Source organism: Pelobates fuscus, chromosome 5, assembly GCF_036172605.1.
Source record: "Pelobates fuscus isolate aPelFus1 chromosome 5, aPelFus1.pri, whole genome shotgun sequence".
Lineage (NCBI taxonomy): Eukaryota > Metazoa > Chordata > Amphibia > Anura > Pelobatidae > Pelobates > Pelobates fuscus.
The window spans coordinates 366,084,461-366,099,712 of record NC_086321.1 but is presented as its reverse complement, the minus strand read 5'-3'; the positions used below and the strand labels follow the sequence as shown (position 1 = coordinate 366,099,712).

The 15,252-nt window shown below is 44.8% G+C and overlaps 1 protein-coding gene across 1 annotated transcript in view; it reads left to right on the top strand.

Moving 5' to 3' along the window:
• Positions 1–5,156: 5,156 nt before the first annotated feature.
• The window catches only part of LOC134612291 (uncharacterized), a 32,015-nt gene continuing 21,919 nt past the window's right edge, over positions 5,157–15,252 (top strand). The window contains exon 1 of the mRNA XM_063456630.1: positions 5,157–5,208. The gene's annotated coding sequence lies outside the window, so the exon portion shown is untranslated. The remainder of the gene's footprint in view (positions 5,209–15,252) is intronic.

The following is a 15,252-nucleotide window of genomic DNA, read 5'->3' as shown; positions in this document are numbered from 1 at the left end:
TGGCACCAGTTGCAGTGGCAGGCTACAAAACAAAAGCGACTCTCTGACGTACCCCAAAAATTGGAATATTTCAAATAGATAAAATCTTTATCAAATGTTCACATTGAAACACCAACCCTGCCGACAATCGGGCAATGGAAACTCAGGGTTGAAGACATACACAGGGCCGAATCCACAATAGCTAGTCTTCTGGGGAGACAGGAAAAACACGCAGAGCAGTGGAGACTATGGTATGTATATTGCTCTCGGAACACATCCGATAACTAGACGGGGGGAGAGGGGGTGGGAGACGGGAGATGGAGCGCCTGGACTCGCCGGACGCAGCACCACCGATCACAAGCCTACCCCCGCCCACTGGTAGCGGCGGGGTGGGGACCCAGGGGGGAGCGGATACACACAGAGGACTAGCTTACCCAGGACCCTGACAATGGGCAAACGGGAAGAACTAAGATCTAAGGGGTGGGATTAGGGGTGTTCACTACTGGACGACAGGTGGACAGACACCCCCATGACTCCCGAAACCAGGGTAGAACTAGCCCACAACACACGAGGGAAAAACAAGGTGGGGAACAACATCATTCACCACCACAGGTCTACACCAGCTCAGAGCATACATACCACACTCCCACGCAGTGATTCTCCACGCAACCACCACAGCACGCGCATATACACAAAACATGCCAATACAGCCATACCCCAAATCACGGGGTCAACCGCACGAATACAACACCGAGGTCCCCACTGGGCAGCAGACAGGACGCCTGACATCCCCTGGAATGGCTCACACCGAACAACTGCCCTGACAGTCACATAGATACCTAATGTTGACGGGACCGGGAGAAACTGGAGAGGAAACAGCAATCCCAGGGGTAAACATAACCCTACACTAGACCTCAAATGACAGACTCAACCTATGACTTACAGAAGCAAACACAGAGGGTTTACCCCCCCCCCCCCCTGACTCCCAGGAGAGTCACGACACTAGCCAACACGAACCATAGACGCAAGGGGGGCTTAGATAAAGGGGATACACACCACACGGTAAACCACTCCACACATACAATACCACACAGACTTAGACAAACATGAATAGCAACACTGCCATATAAAGATATAATAAAAAAAAAAGGAAAAATATATTTTGAAAGACAACTAGGTAATGAAAATAAAAACGAACTGATTAATAATAACACTACGACAGACCCACTGTGATCACGCTCACTAATTGTTAAAGGGACCTCTGCGTCCCGTTGCTCATAAGCATTCAAGTTGACTCTTAACACTTCACTAACTATATACAGGCAAACTAGTTGATAAGGTTCTTCGGATCATATGGAGCAATATGACCACTTTCACTTTACAAACGAATATATACCTAACTAAAGTGGATCTGCGTATCCAAACCAAATGTTATTGACGTAACCCGAATGGAGACCTGCGTGTCCCACTGCTACATCATAGGAGTACCATGCTTGCCTGTCTACTTTGTTCATTACTTACAATAAAAAGTGACTTTACATAAATGTTCACATTGGTTGACTTGGAATCTCACTGAAATTATAAAGCAGTCAAAAGATATGGCAAAATAGGAACTACTTTGTATCGTGCAATTTCCTACTCTTGACATAACCTAACAAAAGGCAAAGCTACCCACCTCTCCACCTTCAAGTTTTGCCAGGTCCTCCAAACGTCATTAGTGATGGCTGTGAGGAAAACAACATTGTGTATGGAAGGTCTCACAGGATCCTTTATAGACATCGGTATTGTACTCTCGCGCATGTACTAGAGTACAGTACAGACATGGGCTACGAGCAGATGAAGTGTCATTAGCTGAAGAGGGTCAGATGAAGATGGTGGCAGATGTGAGGGAATGCTTTACGTACATAAAAGCTACCTTCCCCTGCAGCACACAGCCACTGCTTACCAAGAGGCAATGTCACCATTTTACAATATGCAAAGAACCCACAAGGTGACAGAGCTGCAGTTAAGATCGGAAAGAGGTGGAATGTTATTGTCACGACTGCTAGTTTGGTCCAGCACACAGAACTATGTAACATCTACATAGAAAATAAAAAGAAACAGAAAGGATACAACGTAAACCGGTCCTTAGAATGGCCGTACTAATACGTTAGAGACAGAGATTGGTAAAGGGAAAGCCGAGGTCAAGGAAGCCAGAAATATACAAATACTGTTAAACAAGCCAAGTCAGGGGAATTAGAAATCAGAGTAGTCAGGAATAGCCAAGGTCAAAATACCGGAAATCACAAATACAGCAAGGAAAAACCCACTCTCAGGAACCACGACAGGGCAAGGTACGGTGGTGCTTCAGGGATTTATATATCCCTCTCTAGGCTGTAATTGGTCAGAGGGAGACCTCTGACCCCAGAATGTGCGTTGGCGTCGTGACGTAACACGCACGTTCGTATAACCCTGGTCGGCGCCATCTTTGTTTTGGGCAAACTGCCCAGAAGACCCGGAGGAGCGAATCCCGGCTCACCACCGAGCAGGTAAGCTCAACTTGTCGCGCGGTCGTGCCGGGAGCCGTGACAGTTATGGTACCATGGTGTGTGATCAGTGAAAGATAATAAAAAAAACGTTTTCCTTATTCCAGACAGCAATTGTCTATACCCAAGGTAAACCCGAAGTTGGAAAGCAATATAATATAACAATTACATATATGAAATGTTTATACAAATTGTGAAATATCAATTTTTCAGCACCAACTACGGTGCGGCATGAATGTAAAGAAACCTTACATTGACCGTCAAAGTAAACACATTCTGAAATATCACCAGAAACAAAAAACTGCTGAAAAGGAATCCCCAGATTTTAAATAAAGTACCTAAAATATCAAGCCAACAAATGGGGAATGGGCCCCTAACCACAAGTAAATACCCAATACCTACTGATTGCACATAGGGATTGCTTCTATAATTGGAAACGCATACTCAAATAGGAATGTGTCCCATTATATGTGATGTGCTATAAAAATGTAAAGGTCGCTCTAAGTATGACTACAGCTCATTGCATTGGTTCTGGTGCTATGAGTTTTGAAGGCCATCCCCTCATTTCACTGTGAAACTATTTTATAGTTCTGAAGGAACGGCAATTTTTTTTGCAGGGTTAAGCTGCCTCTAGTGGCTGTTAATATGACAGCTACTAATGGCGCTTCTTCAAAATAGTGGAGTAAATTTAATCTGATTTGACAAATGTGCACAAGCCTCCCAATCCTTTCCTATGGCAAAGCATTGGATTGGGTGAGATTATCGATCTTGATGACCTCAGCCAAGGAAGGAGGCCAGCCATGGAGAGACCATTCATTGAGATGAAGTGGTGTTAGTGAGTGTTGTGTCCCCTTAAGCTCTGGCACAGATAGGACACATATTGCATTAGAGGAGAAGTGACAGAAATAAAAGGCAGAGCAAACAGTGAGGACATTCCATTGGTTTCCATGGAATGTACTCCACTTTTAGAACATTGCCCCAGAACTACAATTTATATATAACCACCATTTTACATGACCCACAATGTACAGTCAGTATGTGACATCTTAAAAATAATAAAAATCACTTTCTATTGGGGTTATCACATTGCAGCAAATGCATACTTTAGCCTCACAATGCAATCATTAAAGGGACACTCCGGACCCCAAAAGTACTTTAGCTTGCTGACATGCTTTACTTGCGAAGAGTGTGTCCTATTTTTTTTACATTTTACTAAAAGTGCAGAGTTCAATAGAAATTGGCATTTTTATAAACGAACCCGGCTACACCTCCTCTCCACAGCTGTTAAGTAAACAACGTGTCCTGTTACTTCCTGGTTTGGTTAGCTTAAAGCAGGGGTCCTCAAACTCCGGCCCCCCAGATGTTGCTGAACTACAACTCCCATGATTCTTTGAATTACATAGATAGCCAGAGAATCATGGGAGTTGTAGTTCAGCAACATCTGGGGGGCCGGAGTTTGAGGACCCCTGGCTTAAAGGGACACTGTAGGCACCCAGACCACTTCTGCCCATTGGAGTGGTCTGGGTGCCAACTCCCACTACCCTTAACCCTGCAAGTAAAATTATTGCAGTTTTTTAATAAACTGCAATAATTACCTTGCTGGGTTAAGTCCTCCCCTACAGCCACTAGAGGGCACTTCCTGCTTTATAGCACAGGCTTTGTGCTAGAGCGTCGCTGGACATCCTCATGCTGTGTGAGGACCTCCAGCGTCGCTCAATTCCCCGTAGGAAAGCATTGAAAGCATTTTCAATGCTTTCCTATGGAGAGCTCTAATGCGCATTAGGTCTCCTCAGCCGGCGGGCGGGATCAGTCTCGCCCACCGGCTGACGTAAGGAAGAGGAGGAGGAGCGGCGGCGAGCAGAAACCACTGCTGAGGGACATCGGCGTGGTCTCAGGTAAGTGACTGAAGGGGTTTTCACCCCTTCAGCTATCGGGGATAGGGGGTGGGAGGGAGAGGGGACCTGCAGTGCCAGGAAAACGGATTGTTTTCCTGGCGCTGGAGTGTCCCTTTAATAGAGATAAAACCAAGAGGCAGAAATTGCCCAGAGCAATTGCAAAGACTTCTTATTGAGCTGCATTTGGAAGTCTGCGATTGGACAGCCACAGAAAGTCTGGGCGGGGTTAAAAGGGGAGGGCTTTTTATTAGCTGCAGACAAGAAATCTGTAGCTATTACAGGCTGTTTTAGATATAGCCTCCCAATGAGAAATTTGCATACATAAATACATACATGTTTTTTGGGGGGGATATATCTACTAAATAGTGCAATATATATATATATATTTATTTTTTGGGCAGTGGTGTGTCCCTTTAATTAAAGTAGACATCTGGTCACCCACCTGTATAGAAGAGGATTGTGTGGCTAAAAGTTTATAGTGTCCTATATATATGTCCTCTTATAGTATAACCCATGCTTTACACCCTAAGGATGTTGTGTATAATGAGTGTTCCATAAAACACATCACACAATTGCACCAGTAGGTATAATTGGGGGTTCACTGATCCCCTTCCCATTCAAGGTAAGCAGCTGAAATAACAGTGAGGTTTTCAAAGAACTACACACAGGAGATTCCAGGGGATCCAAGCTAAAACTACAACTCCCGGCATTCCATCGCAATGAAGTCAGAATCCCACCCAATCAGAGTCAAGCTTGTTACACAGAGCAGCTCATTCCGGCTGGGTGATACATTTAGCTGCTACAGTAAGGTATGTACTCATTACTTGGGGACAGCAATGCAGGGCAACACGTGATTCTCTGTGCAAAGAACACCTGCCAGTGAATACATTGTTACAGCCCATAGACACAGCTAGCATGCCTATAAACAAAGAGCTAGTATATAGATCACATATACAGGGCATCATTGCATGGGTGCAGATGGCTAAATACTTTGCAGAACCCAGTAATTATAAAATAAAAATGCATATAAACTAATTTTACTCTATTTTATACACATGATATTATGTGTGTGTAGAGAATTCACAGATTGGTGTGTTTATATATATATATATATATATATATAAATGTGATGTAATTCCAGTAAAATACAAGTTTAGCAGGCTAAGATTGCCACAAGGCATATGTATGTATATGTGTTTGTAGTATCAGTTAGTTAATTACACGTAGCTAAGATACTGTTATCACTGTACTGACCAGGTGCAGGAATGTAAGAACTGGAATTACGCGTCCCTCTCCTTTGTATCAGATGAGCCACGTGGTTAGACCGGATGGATGAGTTTAGACTCATTATTAAATAGGTTAAGGGTATGTGTGGGTGTAGTTAATTGTGGGAGGAGCTACAGTGCTATATAAGGAATGTACTCTATGTATTCAGTACTCAGACTTTGCTGTATTTTGGTGACGCTAGTCCCTCTGAGTCCCGATCGGTGATCCAATAAAGAATCTCTTCCTTCCTGAAGAAACCTGTGTCCATCTCTCTGTGCTTGGCTTCCGTCAGTTTCTCCGGTATCATTTGGTGCATTGGCCGGGAAGCTCATCGTTCAACGGTAGCTGAGAGGCAGAGGCGTGAGACGGTCTATCTTTGCCCACGTTCTCTACGGCTGCACCCCTGAACTTCTGCGTGGACCTCCCTTCGTCTCGGCGCCACTGGTCTGTTGTCCAGGAGATCATCGGCCTCTACGTAAGAAGTGCTGGGGTGTCCCCGTCGATGAGTGTGAACTCAGGTTCAGGAACGAGGAGGTAAGATAACTGCTGTTTTAGACGGCAGGACCCGCTAGGGGTATACCGATTGTGCGGTAGGCCCAAAGGGGTTTTTGAATCTGTATCTGCCCCCTCTGTCGGAGGGAAGGAGCGAAGGCGCACCGCTCGATCGAACGCTCTTTAGTCAGACCGTTTGATTTGGTTAGTCAGGTGGGGTCCTGGTGTAAATAGCCCTAGCCGGACACCGGTGTCTTGTCTAGACTAGCGTTCTAGGGTGTATATTACGTTCGCTAGGTCGGAGGGACCGGGAGACTAAGCGGCGCCTGTGTAAATTCGGTTCGCTAGTTCTCATCCTATCTGGGCTAAGTGGGAAGGCGTGTAAATTTGGAACCCACTAGACTTTTGATAGTGCGACTAAGAGGCGCCTGTGTAAATTCGGTTCTCTAGCTCGCTATATATGTGGTGATTGGGCAGTGTGGCTAACCAAAACGGGTGTATATAGTTTTAGGTAGTCCATTCAAGGTACTGGCCAATAGTTTAGTTGGGAATTGTAAATGTGTTAACGATTGTTTTAGTAAAGTGTATATCTTGTTAGATAGCGCGAGCTCAGCCGTCTAGCGAGAGTGTTAATAGTGTGTTGCTGTATTATAGTGCACGGTACCATAACCCTGTATATTTACTGACATTATATAATAAGTACTAATCATTGTCGTCCATTGCATGTTTAACACCATAACCACTAATAATTGTATTGTGACCTTAACTTGTGCTTTGACCTATGCTAACCGTACTGTAACCGCTATTTGTAAAAGACGATGTTACTGGGGTGTGTTATAGACGGGTAATTCGTATATAGAGAATTATAGCGTGGGTGACTGTATAGTTACGCCAAAGGGCATAATATTGATTATATAGTGACTGGTGTAACAGCTGTGTGTGTACGGGAATTCCCTGAGTGTTTGTTATTGTGTACGTTTCACTTGGTAACCGTACCACGTGGTGCTGTTGCCAGAGGAAACGGGTGTGACTGTTGAATAGTACGCGTGTATAGTATTCGTTGTCGACGACGTTCCATTGTTAAGTATGGGTGCGTCGCAGTCAACGATTCCGGATCCCTTAGGATGTATGGTTAAGAATTTTAAAAAGGGATTCAAAGTTTGTGATTTTGGGGTAAAGATGTCTCCTGTACGTTTGGTCACTTTGTGTACTAGGGAGTGGCCTACTTTGGTTGCGGCATGGCCGCCACGTGGCAGTTTGGATCCAACTCTGGTACAGCGCTTACACGTGGCTGTATCGGGTAGGCCTGAACTTTACGGCCAGTTTCCTTATATTGACTGTTGGAGACAGGCCGTAAATGACTCGCCAAAATGGCTCCAGACATGCCACGAGGAGCAGTGTCGCCTCATGGTAGCTAGGACTTGTTCGTCCACTAGGACCGGTGTTAGGCCCATTTTGGACACGCCCCCTGAGTCCGAGATCCCTTTGCCGCCCCCTTACTTTCCGTTAAGAAGAAGTGACGCAAACGCAGGAAGTCCTGCACCCCTCCCCTCATTACCCTCATCCACTTCCGCTTCCTCCTCCAGTACAGGATCCACCCCCCCTCGTACTAAATCTCCCCTTCCGGAACCAGAATCCACCCCCATTAGAAACGAATATCCTGATTTGGCGCCACTTCAGACTTCCGGTCAAGCTTCATCTAGCTCGGCTCGAAGTGTTTTATTTACGACCTTTTCCCAAAACCGACCTCCCACATCCCCATACCCTATCTCTCCCCGACCGGAACCCATGACTGACGCCTCTCTACGTAGCCCCATCCAAACCCGACAGTTGACTGGTGCCCAACAATTAAAGCACTATCAGATGCCTCTTCGTCTGAATCCCGGGTCAGCTTATATCGATGCCGCAGGTCAAATGGCACACGCTGACCCAGTCTTCGTATATGTCCCATTTACCACAACCGATCTTTTAAACTGGAAGACCCATAATTCCTCGTATACTGAGAAACCACAAGCTATGACTGATCTGTTCACCTCAATAGTACAGACGCATAATCCGACATGGGCTGATTGCCAGCAGTTACTAATGACTTTATTTAACAATGAGGAAAGGACAAGAATAAATCAAGCAGCCATTAAAGCATTAGAGGATAGAGCCCGTGCTTTGAACCAAGCCAATCCAGCAGCATGGGCCGCGACACACTATCCCAACACCGATCCCGATTGGAACGTAAATGGTGCTGATATGGTTCAACTCAGAGCCTATAGAGACGCTATAATTGCTGGCATGAAAGCCGGAGGAAAGAAAGCCATTAACATGTCGAAGACAGTTGAGGTGATCCAGAAAAGCGATGAAGCGCCCAGTGTCTTTTATGACCGATTATTGGAGGCATACCGCTTGTATACCCCCTTTAATCCGGAAGACGCAGACAATTCCCGAATGGTTAACTCCGCCTTTGTCAGCCAAGCATACGGAGATATTAAGCGCAAGCTACAAAAGTTAGAAGGGTTTGCAGGTATGTCCATCACCCAACTAATGGAGGTAGCAAATAAGGTCTATATGAACAGGGATACAGAAAGTAAGAAAGAGGAAGAGCGCAAGATGCGTAAAAAGGCTGATATGCTAGCGGTAGCGATCGCAGGCGTAGATAAACGGGGCCCAGATAGAGGCAATAATAGATGGAGTAGGGAGCCTTTGAGTAGGGATCAATGCGCGTATTGCAAGGAAGAAGGGCATTGGAGGAACGAATGTCCGCAAAGAGAGCAGTACGAGAGAGACCAACCCAGGGCAGGCTACGGAAACTTTAGAGGTAGAGCGAGAGGTAGAGGAGGCCCCGGAGGGAGTAATGGTTATAGAGGGAGTAATGGGAACAGAGGAAGTGTTAGGGAAGACAGGTATATTCCAGCAGCGCAAAGGTCCCGCGATAGAGAAGGTAGGGACTTTGTAGGATTGGCTGACACTGTCATGGAGGACTATTGATACCGACCGGGCTCCATCCCCCTTGGTCGAGCGGAGCCTATGGTCGATGTATCAATAGGGGGGAAAAGGAGTGCGTTCATGATCGACACTGGTGCTGAACATTCAGTGGTGACTAATCTAGTTGCTCCTCCATCTGGAAGGACTATTACTGTGATAGGAGCAACTGGAAGAAGTGCTGAAAAACCGGTTCTTAAAAGTCGACTCTGTACATTGGGAGGCCACGTAGTAAAACACCAATTCCTTTATATGCCTGAATGTCCAGTCCAATTGCTGGGACGTGATATGCTATCAAAATTACAAGCGCAGATTACGTTCCTACCAAATGGAACAACATCCTTAAAGTTTAATGGACCTTCAGGTATTATGACTTTATCCGTACCAAAGGAAGAAGAGTGGCGACTTTATACAGTGTTGACTAGCCAAAACCCTAGGAGTGATGAGACATTGTTTAACATACCAGGAGTTTGGGCAGAGAACAACCCACCAGGACTGGCCCGCAATATTCCACCAATAAAAATTGAACTGAAACATGGGGTTTATCCAGTGAGCCTAAGACAATATCACATTCCGCAGAAGGCTAAGAAGAACATCCAATCCTATCTGGATAAATTCATACGGTATGGTATCTTAAAATTCTGTACTTCCCCCTGGAACACCCCATTGCTGCCTGTTCAAAAGCCCGGTACAGATGAGTATCGACCTGTGCAGGACTTAAGAGCAGTCAATGATGCGGTTGTTAGTATACATCCAGTTGTACCCAATCCATATAACCTGCTTGCTTTAATTCCGGGCGGGGCTACTTACTTCACAGTCTTAGATCTCAAAGATGCCTTCTTTTGCCTCCGAATTGCCGCAGAAAGCCAATGTATTTTCGCTTTCCAATGGGAGAACGCTGTAACGGGCTCAAAACGCCAAATGACTTGGACAAGACTGCCCCAAGGGTTTAAAAATTCACCTACCCTATTTGGTTCAGCCCTAAGTCAAGATCTACTGGATTTCGAGTCCATCCCAGGAGAGTGTGTATTGTTACAATATGTAGATGACTTGTTGATAGCAGCAGTTACAAAAGAAAAATGTCAGCAAGCAACGCACGATCTACTACATATTCTCTGGAAGGCAGGATACAAGGTGTCTAGAAAGAAGGCTCAGTTGTGTTTGCCAACTGTCAAGTATCTGGGATTCCATATCTCTGAAGGTCAAAGGATTATGGGGCCAGAGAGAAAAGAAGCTGTCTGCCAAATACCAATACCCAAGAATAGAAGACAAGTGCGAGAATTCTTGGGGGCAGCAGGCTTCTGTAGGATATGGATTCCCAGCTATGCGATACTGGCAAAACCTCTGTACGCAGCCATCAAAGGTACAGAGCACGACCCCTTCTTATGGACCCAAGAACAGCAAACGGCATTTGAAGATGTGAAGAAGGCTTTGATGAGTGCCCCAGCATTAGGTCTACCTGATCACACACGACCATTCTACTTATATGTACACGAGCAAAGAAGAATGGCTGTGGGAGTATTGACACAGTACTTGGGATCATGGCAAAGACCTGTTGCCTACATGTCTAAGCAACTGGATGCAGTGGCCAGCGGACTTCCACCTTGTCTAAGAGCCGTAGCTGCAGCCGCCCTGCTAGTAGCTGAAGCCGATAAACTCACTCTGGGTCAAGAACTTTATGTACGAGTCCCACATGCAGTACAGACGTTGTTGGATTACAAAGGAAATCATTGGTTTAGTAACAGCCGTATGACCAAGTATCAAGCAATGTTGTGTGAAAACCCAAGAGTGCATTTAGAGACTGTAAACACCTTAAATCCAGCTACCCTTTTGCCGCAACCTACTGAAAGTCAACATGATTGTTTGGAAGTAATGGATGAAGTATTTTCAAGTAGACCAGATCTTCGTGATTTTCCCATCCAGAACCCCGATGTTCAATATTACACCGACGGCAGTAGTTATGTGAAAGAAGGGATCCGCTATGCAGGATATGCAGTGACAACAATAGACAAGGTGATAGAAGCTCGGCCACTGGCGAAAGGAACATCAGCACAAAAGGCAGAATTAATAGCACTAACACGAGCGTTACAATTGGCTGAAGGTTTAAGAGTAAATATCTATACGGACTCTAAGTATGCGTTTTTAACCACTCATGCCCACGGAGCTTTGTATAAAGAAAGAGGACTACTGAATTCAGAAGGCAAAGAAATCAAGTACGCAGCTGAAATCCTACAACTATTGGAAGCAGTGTGGGAGCCGAAAGAAGTCGGTATCATACATTGTCGAGCGCATCTGAGAGGAGATGGTGATGTAACCAAGGGAAATCGGATGGCAGATAGTGCAGCTAAGCGTGCTGCTGAATCAGGAAGACAGGAGTATGTGGGGCATATAGCTGCTCTTATACCAACTCCACTGTCCCAATGGACTCCAGTTTATACAGCTCAAGAAGAGGAGTGGTTAAAGACTGAACCGGGAAAGTATTTGGAGAACAAGTGGTATCAGCTAGAAGATGGAAGAATAGTCATACCAGCATCACTAGCGGTAGAAATTGTCCAAAATTATCACAACGGGACACATTCTGGGAGAGACAGTACTGAAGAATCTCTCAGGAAACATTTCTACATACCAAGATTGTCCAACTTGACTCAGGCCATTGTACGCAGATGTGTAACGTGTGCTAAGAATAATGCAAGACAAGGACCAGTAAAGCCACCAGGAGTCCAGTTTATGGGGGGACTCCCCATGTCCGATCTACAAATAGACTTTACAGTAATGCCTAAATCGGGTGGACATCGTTACCTGTTGGTAATTGTGTGCACCTATTCAGGCTGGGTAGAAGCATGTCCTACTCGTACAGAGAAAGCAGGAGAAGTTGTAAGATTCCTGCTACGAGAAATAATACCCCGATATGGACTACCCTGTTCTATAGGATCGGACAATGGTCCAGCTTTTGTTCATCAGTGCCTACAACAACTGACTCATATGCTTGGTATAAAGTGGAGGCTTCATACTGCATATAGACCCCAGAGTTCTGGTAAGGTAGAGAGAATGAATAGAACTATAAAGAACCAGTTGGCTAAAATGTGTCAGGAAACCCAACTTAAGTGGAACGTTCTCTTACCCATAGCTTTATTGCGAATCCGCAGTACCCCTACCAGAAGGATGGGCCTCTCTCCTTTTGAAATTATGTATGGGCGACCACCTCCCGTACTTGGTAACTTAAGGGGGGACTTGAGTCAGTTGGGAGAAGGAATTACCCGGCAGCAGGTTGTAGAGTTGGGTAAGACTATGGAGGAGGTACAGAAATGGGTACAAGATAGATTACCTGTGAATATTTATCCCCCTGTTCATAGTTATCATCCAGGAGACCAAGTGTGGATTAAAGAGTGGAATAATGTACCGTTAGGGCCCAAGTGGAGAGGTCCTTATGTTGTTCTTTTGTCTACCCCTACAGCGATAAAAGTAGCCGAAGTAACTCCGTGGATACATCACTCCAGGGTTAAACCAGCAGCAGTCGATTCTTGGCAAATTACAGCAGATCCAGAGAATCCCTGCAAGATCCGGTTGAAACGCACTACTCAGTCGGAGTAACGAGGAATTATTGTGGATTACAAATTTTATTGTTACAGGTGTGAGTGAGAAGGCCATAATAAAGCCTGTCCGCTTACCAACACATAGTGTATAAGCCAGGAAAGTCTCGAAGGGACACCTGTGAAGACGAGCAGAACTCCATTCCCTGCAGCCCTCACATCCTGGAAGCTGAGGTTCCATCGCACGGACGAAGACTGAGGATGACGGCGAAAGATGTGCTTTTGATTGTGTTTATTTATATGTGTTTTTATATTCAGGAAGGTAGAGGTACCGACACTCCTAGCTGTGAGGTATGCATTAAGACTACGAGAACAGGTAACCATATTTCCCAAACCCTAATTTGGCATTCACAGTACGAGTGTAAAGGAGAGGTATCAAAATGTAGATACCTAAATATAGACTATAGTGTGTGCCATTTAGGAGTAGGAGAACCTAAGTGCTTCAGTCCAGAGTATCAACCTCGTACAATTTGGTTGACTCTCAGGAATGGAGATCCTCAGGGGACCCTAATTAATAAGACGGTGTTAGAATCCGTATATTCTTCGGGTGTTCTGCTATTTGATGCATGTAAGGCGATATCAAGTGGTAGAAAACCGTGGAATGTATGTGGGGATCTTAGATGGGAGAGGACGTATGGGTCTAATGATAAATATATTTGTCCCAGTAGTAAAAATAAATATGTGAGTCCTAGATGCCCAAATAAAGACTATAACTTTTGTCCATATTGGTCTTGTGTGGGGTGGGCGACTTGGGGACAGACAGTAGATAAAGACATGATAGTGACTAAGTTGCCGACTAGCCCTTATTGTAAGTCTATGGAATGCAACCCAGTCCATATACTTATTAATAACCCCGACAAGTTCCTAGATAAGTATGGAAATTTATTTGGGTTTCAGATATACGGGACGGGTTTAGATCCTGGGACATTATTGTTTATAGGAATAGAGACTGATACGGTATCCTCCCAGACTCATCAAGTATACCATTCCTTTTATGAAGAGATGAGTATAGATAATAAGATCCCCCATAACGCTAAAAACCTGTTCATTGACCTAGCTGAAAGTATTGCCGGTAGTCTTAATGTTACCAACTGCTATGTGTGTGGAGGTACTAACATGGGAGACCAATGGCCTTGGGAAGCAAAGGAGGTAATGTCCGGTTCTGAGGCAGTTGACCAACTAATATCTACACAAGCCGATTATCATTTGAGTGTTAGAGGTAAATCTGAGTGGAGATTAAAGACCTCCATCATAGGTTATGTTTGCATAGCAAGGAAAGGAATAATGTATAATACTTCTGTAGGAGAATTAACTTGTCTAGGGCAAAAAGCTTATGATGATGATACTAAAAATACAACTTGGTGGTCGGCTTCAAATGTCTCAGAACCATCTAACCCGTTTGCTAGATATGCCAGTTTAAAGGATGTGTGGTTTGATTTATCCATCACATCTACCTGGAGAGCCCCAGCAAATTTGTACTGGATCTGTGGTAAGAAAGCCTATTCGGAGTTGCCACAGGACTGGGAAGGGGCATGTGTGTTGGGTATGCTCAAACCATCCTTCTTCTTGTTACCGATTGAAACAGGTGAGACTTTAGGTGTTAAAGTGTATGATGTGAATCATAGGAAGAAAAGGGGACCCTTAGAGATAGGCACCTGGGAAGATAATGAATGGCCTCCCCAGCGTATCATAGATTATTATGGGCCAGCCACGTGGGCAGAAGATGGTACCTTTGGTTATAGAACCCCAATTTATATGCTCAACCGTATTATAAGATTACAGGCGGTGGTTGAGATTATTACTAATGAGACCTCACAAGCACTCAATCTTCTAGCGAAGCATAATACCAGGATGAGGACAGCAGTGTACCAAAATAGATTAGCCTTGGATTACCTTTTGGCAGTAGAGGGAGGTGTATGTGGGAAGTTTAACCTGAGCAATTGCTGTCTTCAAATAGATGACGAAGGGCAAGCAATAGCTGAGCTTACTAGCCATATGGTTAAACTAGTGCATGTGCCTACTCAGGTATGGAAAGGGTACAATCCAAGTAGTTGGTTTGGTAGCTGGTATGAGTGGTTTGGAGGGCTTAAGGCAGTGGTAGGTGGAGTCCTACTGATTTTACTGTTGTGTCTACTCCTACCGTGTCTTATACCCTTAGTAGTTAGGTCTGTGCAAAGCCTGATAGGAAGTATAGCAGAGAGGAAGGCTGCTGCACAGATAATGGCGATATATAAGTATAAGGCTCTAGATCAAGGAGAACCAATGCAGGAAGATGAGTGTTAAAAGATTCACATCATAAGATAAGTCTGGTCTGGTTCATGGTAACCTGAGGTATATGCAAACCAAGGTTAAGTGATGCCTCAAGTAATTGTGAAATATCAGAGGCATCAAAGGGGGGAATGTGATGTAATTCCAGTAAAATACAAGTTTAGCAGGCTAAGATTGCCACAAGGCATATGTATGTATATGTGTTTGTAGTATCAGTTAGTTAATTACACGTAGCTAAGATACTGTTATCACTGTACTGACCAG